Source organism: Nuphar pumila, chromosome 17 (genome assembly GCF_984573655.1).
Source record: "Nuphar pumila chromosome 17, dmNupPumi1.hap1.1, whole genome shotgun sequence".
Lineage (NCBI taxonomy): Eukaryota > Viridiplantae > Streptophyta > Magnoliopsida > Nymphaeales > Nymphaeaceae > Nuphar > Nuphar pumila.
The window spans coordinates 59,446,094-59,452,333 of NC_143265.1; the positions used below are offsets into that span (position 1 = coordinate 59,446,094).

The 6,240-nt window shown below is 45.4% G+C and overlaps 1 non-coding gene across 1 annotated transcript; it reads right to left on the reverse strand.

The window, feature by feature from the left end:
- Nucleotides 1-391: 391 nt before the first annotated feature.
- LOC149812001 (small nucleolar RNA R71) lies at nucleotides 392-497 on the reverse strand. The gene has a single exon (XR_016428676.1). It is a non-coding gene; the product is annotated as a small nucleolar RNA R71 (small nucleolar RNA).
- Nucleotides 498-6,240: the final 5,743 nt, after the last annotated feature.

Below are 6,240 nucleotides of genomic sequence, written 5' to 3' on the forward strand. Positions count from 1 at the left end.
TCCAGCCCCATGGCTGAAGATCAGCAGTTGATCCGTCCTCTTAGGGATTACTTCATGCCCAACACATACACTCCTGCCTCCTGCATCACAAGACCTGATGTGGGAGCGAACCATTTTGAAATCAAGGCCAGTGTCATCCAGATGTTGCCCTCTTTTTATGGCCTTAGCAACGAAGACCCATACCGTCATCTCGACGAATTTCTCGAGATCTGCTCTACGGTGCGGATCAACAATTTTGGAGTTGACGTGTTAAGATTGACGTTATTCCCCTTCTCCCTTAAGGATAAAGCCAAGCATTGGCTGAAGGCCCTCGATACAGTTCAAATTACCACTTGGAAACATATGCAAAGGGAGTTTTTAAAGAAATACTTCCCAATTGGTAAGACGAACCAGTTTTGAAAAGCCATCACTAGCTTTTCACAGATCGAGGGAGAAATATTTCATGAAACGTGGGAGAGGATGAAAGATCTTATCCGCAAGTGTCCCCACCACCAGGTGCCCCGCTGGCAACTGGTGCAATATTTTTATGATGGTCTCACTAAGAAGAACCGTCAAATGGTTGACGCTGCCTGTGGGGGCACTTTTATGCTCAAAAGTGAAGATGAAGCATGGGCCCTTTTTGAGACCTTGAGCGAGAACTCCATGCACCATGCTTCTGCTTCACGATCTGAGAGGGTCACACTTGTGCAAGATGGCACGAAGAAGGCCGGTATATTCGAGATAGGGATGCACCTTGAGTTGCAAAACAAGGTCGACCAACTGTCCCAGAAATTGGATCAGTTGTTGGCGGGTCCCTCTCCAGTCCTACAGGTGTGTACGTTGTGTGCTAGCCCTGCACACCATGTTATTGATTGCCCTGTTCTGCCACAATACCCTGAGTTTGTCCAGGAGCATGCTCAGATGGCGCAGAGTTTCGCTAGGCCAGCACCCAATCCATATTCCAGTACATATAACTCGGGCTGACGGAACCATTCCAATTTTTCATGGAGAAATCAAAAAGCCCAACCTCCCAACCCTTCCCAAAGCCATCCCAGGCAAGGCGGTTATGCGCCTGGATTTCAGAGAACTAGCTACCCTTCAGCTCAGCCTACTTATAATCAACCCCAGTCTCAGGAGCCTTCGTCCAGCCAGTCCTTTGAGGACAAGATGCTGCAAGCCTTCTCGGATATCAAGGCAAATCTGAGCTCCCATACACATTCTATTGCGAAGCTTGAGACGCAAATGGGACAACTTGCCGAGGCGCTTAGCAGGCGTAGTGAGGGGGCTTTACTTAGCCAACCGGTGGTGAACCCTAGGGGTAAGGAGCCGATGCATGGCCTGCACATGACAGATGCCCATCAAGAGCAGACTCAAGCGGTAATAACCCTTAGGAATGGGAAGCAATATCAGGCGAGGGAGGCTGCAGAAGAAAGAGAGAGAACGAGTGAGAAGCAGCCTGTCTCTACCGTCCCACCTCAGGAAAGCGAGAGGGCTCTACCAAGTGAGCCTTCAAAGTCCTATACTCCCAAAGCTCCCTTTCCTGAGGCGCTAGAGAGACCGAAGTCATTAGGCAAGCATAGAGTGAACATGCAGGAGATGCTTGAGATATTCAAGCACGTTCAGATAAACCTCCCTGTGCTTGATGCCATTCAGCAAGTCCCTACATACGCAAAGTTTCTAAAGGAGCTTTGTACGCCGAAAAGAAAGTTAAAGTCATAAGTGCCGAAGAAGATATACTTGACTGAGCAGGTGAGTGCGGTGTTGCAGCATCAAACCCCACCAAAGCTTAAGGACCTAGGGACTCCAATTATTTCATGTGTCATAGGAGACATCACTGTCGAGCGTGCATTGCTCAACCTTGGGGCAAGTGTCAATATCTTGCCGGGTTTTCTTTATGACAAATTTGGATTAAAGGAGATGAAGCCAACACCTATGACTCTGCAGCTTGCAGATAGATCAATCAAGGTCCCGCGAGGGATTCTGGAAGATGTTCTAGTCAAGGTAGAGGACTTCTACTTCTCTGTCGACTTCATCATTTTAGATATGGAGGGAGTTAATGATATGCGACAGACCCCCATCATTCTTGGACGTCCCTTTCTCGCCACTGCCAATGCGTGCATTAATTGTCGCACAGGCGCGATGGATGTCTCATTTGGCAACAAGAAGATGAGGCTGAACATTTTTCATGCGGCGATGGGACCTGCCGGCGATGAGGCTTCTTTCGAGGTCGACTTCATTTAGGACCTGGTAGAATCAGAGCATACCTGGTTATTGAGTGATCCACCTCAAGAGGAGGTTGATGAATCACTCGAAGAAGATTGCCATGGGTCGATAGAGAGTCGGACAGGTGATCTGAGTTGGACCTGGCACTTCGAGCCGCTTCCTGAATTGGCAGAAAAGTCGACCCGACCATCCATAGAGAGTCTGCCTGAGCTTGAGTTGAAGCCCTTACCGGCCTCACTCAAGTATGCCTTCCTAGGCAATGATCAGACTCTCCCCGTCATTATTTCCGCAGACCTGACTGACACACAGGAGTGTCAGCTGTTACAGGTCTTGCACAAGCATAAAGAGGCGATTGGATGGTCGGTGGCAGATCTGAAGGGGATAGACCCCTCCTTTTGCATGCATCGGATTATCATGGATGAGGGGGCTAAACCCTCAAGAGAGACACAAAGGAGACTAAATCCCCATATGAAGGAGGTAGTCAAATGGCTGGATGCTGGGATCATTTATCCCATCTATGACAGTCAGTGGGTGAGCCCTACCCATGTTGTCCCCAAGAAGTCTGGGCTCACTGTAGAGATGAATGAAAAAGGAGAAAGTGTCCCTATGAGGACTACCACAGGATCACGAGTATGCATAGATTATAGAAAATTGAATAATGCAACTAGGAAGGATCACTTCTCTCTGTCGTTCATCGACCAGATCTTGGAGAAACTCGCGAGTCAGCAGTATTTTTGTTTCCTGGATGGTTATTCAGGATACAACCAGGTGGTCGTTCATCCCGAGGACCAGGAGAAGACGACGTTCACCTGTCCTTATGGCACTTTTGCTTATAGGAGAATGTTGTTTGGGCTCTGCAATGCCCCAGCAACATTTCAGCGGTGCATGATGGCGATCTTCTCACATATGATGGATGATGTCCTTGAGATCTTCATGGACAATTTCATGTCTATGGCTCTTCATTTGACGATTGTCTCCAAAAGTTATCTCGTGTGCTTCAGTGTTGTAGGGAGACAAATCTGGTTCTTAGTTGGGAAAAGAGTCATTTCATGGTGAGACAAGGGATTGTTCTTGGACATATTGTGTCTGAGAAAGGGATCGAGGTTGATAAGGCCAAAGTGGAGACCATTGCTAGATTAGCTCCACCAACCTCTGTGCGGCAGGTGCGATCATTTCTAGGGCACGCAGGTTTTTATAGAAGGTTCATTAAGGACTTTAGTCAGATTTCTCGACCGTTGTGCAACCTGCTAACAAAAGATCAGTCGTTTATGTTTTATGATGCATGTCTGAAGGCATTCTTGGCCCTAAAGGAGGCTCTGACTACTGCTCCTATTCTTCGATCTCCTGAGTGGTCAGTGCCATTTGAGATTATGTGTGACGCATCAGATTACGCGGTTTGAGCGATTCTCGGTCAGAAGATTGAGCGACGATCTCATGTGATTTATTATGCTAGTAGGACCCTCTCTGATGCGCAAATGCATTATACCACCACAGAGAAGGAATTACTAGCTGTAGTTTTTGCTCTTGAGAAGTTTCGCTCATATTTGTTAGGCTCCAAGGTCATCACTTACTCAGATCATGCAGCATTGCGATATTTGATGAGTAAAAAGGATGCCAAACCGCGACTCATTCGATGGATCCTTCTGTTACAAGAATTTGATCTCGAGATTCGAGAAAAGAGTGGATGTGAGAATCTTGTAGCAGATCATTTATCCAGACTGACAGTGGAGACATCCACTGATCAGGGGCAGATTGATGATTCATTTCCGGATGAGCAGCTCTTTCATGTCAAGCATCTGCCTTGGTTTGCGCATATAATCAACTTTTTGGTGACTGGAGAATACCCTGCGCACTGGAACCGCAATGAGAGAGATCGATTTTTCTCGCAGGTAAAGCACTATTTTTTGGAGGAACCAGAGTTGTTTTGATTATGCCCAGATCAGATGATTCGAAGGTGTGTTCCTAAGGAGGAGAATGACTTCATTCTATCATTTTGTCATTCCTTGGCTTGTGGAGGCCATTTTTCTAGTCGAAAGACCGCCGCGAAGGTCCTCCAGTCAGGATTTTGGTGGCCGACACTGCATAGAGATGCCCATGATTTTTGTAGGAGGTGCTTGCACTGTCAGCAGACAGAACGCATCACCAAGAGTGATATGATGCCCCTCCTTCCTTTTTTGATTATTGAGATTTTTGATGTGTGGGGCATTGATTTTATGGGTCCTTTCCCGCCTTCATTCGGATTTATTTATATTCTAGTGGCGGTTGATTATGTCTCCAAATGGGTCGAGGCCGTGGCCACCCGAACCAATTATCATAAGGAGGTGCTCCGATTTATCAAGCACAACATTTGTAGTCGGTTTGGAGTCCCTAGAGCGATCATTAGTGATGGTGTTACGCACTTTCGCAATGTACAAGTAGCTTCCTTACTTAGGAAATACTCGGTACATCATCGGATTGTCACACCGTACCACCCACAGACTAGTGGCCAAGTCGAGGTCTCCAATAGGGAGATCAAGCGGATTCTTGAAAAAACAGTCCGGCCAGACCGCAAGGACTGGTCTCAGCGCCTTGATGATGCTCTTTGGGCCTATAGGACTGCTTTCAAGACTCCGATTGGCATGTCCCCATACCGATTGGTTTTTGGGAAACCATGCCGCCTTCATGTTGAATTGGAGCATAGGGCATATTGGGCTATCAAGAAGTTCAATTTTGATATGGTCCAAGCTGGAGCTGAGAGGAAGTTGCAGTTGAGTGAGCTTAAGGAGTTGCGCAATGAAGCCTACGAGAGTGACAAAATATACAAGGCTCGAACCAAGCATTTCCATGATCAACATATTGTGAGGAAGCAGTTCGAGCCTGGTCAAAAGGTTTGACTTTATCATTCACGTCTCCATCTTTTTCCAGGGAAGCTGAAGTCCAAATGGGATGGACCATTCATAGTCTATAGAGTTTTTCCACATGGAGCGGTAGATCTTTTGGACCCTCGAACGGGTAGCATTTTCAAAGTTAATAGGCAGCGACTGAAGCCCTACATTTCTGATATGGTGGTGCAGCAAGACATTGAGGCTATTAACCTCATGGTTGCATGAGGGGGAGCACAGGTTTGTATGTTGTATTTTTAGTAGGATCTAGTAAATATCATAGATGGTTTTTCGTTATTTTGCTTTGCTTTCTTGTATCTCATGAGTATATTGTTAGATCAGGTATCCATTCTTGTGCATTCGTAGGACATGCATTTACATGTCAGGTGACTTCTACTCTTTTCTCCCGATTATCTTGTTTTCATATGCATTCCCTTAGTTTCATATAAGCATGGGGGAGTGCCACTGAGGACAGTGTCATACAAGCATGGGGGAGGGTGTAGTTTGCACACCTAAACTTTTCATGGCTTTGTACTTACATTTTTTTATATCAACTCATTAAGATTAGGCTTGTAGCGAATGAGTTTGAACTTATAAGACTGTTTTGCAACATCTAACATTTTTAGAGAATTTTTAAGCCCCACAAAAAAAATTTTCTAACACGAATCTAGAAAACCGTGGTGATTTATGTGGATTTCAAAGAAATGATTATAGATGCATGTTAGAGTTTATTTTGAATCACAAGTATGGATATGCACAGTTTTATTTATTTATTTATTTTGAAAAACTAAGCAAATGAACAATATTGCATTTAAGAGCTCAAAAAGTGAAACGAGCATACGTTTAGTTGTTTGATATCTTCGTACTCCCTAGTAGCTGGGCTTAGACACAAGTTGAAGTGTTTGAGTCCATGTTGAAAAGGATAACGAAGGAAATCAATTCTTTGTCTACGATGATATCTGTGGCCTATTTTGTTCGAGCAAGTAGAGCCTAAGGGGTGTTTACACTTGGTGCCCTAAAGCCATGTAGTTTGGGAGCCACCGGCCCGAAAGCCCGTTACATGGACTTTATAGAGAGCCTAATAGATATTGACATTGCACATGACAGAGAAGTAGACTATACGTAAACTATAAAAAATTTAAAGTCTAGTGACTCGAGCAATTAAGTCCGAGGGATA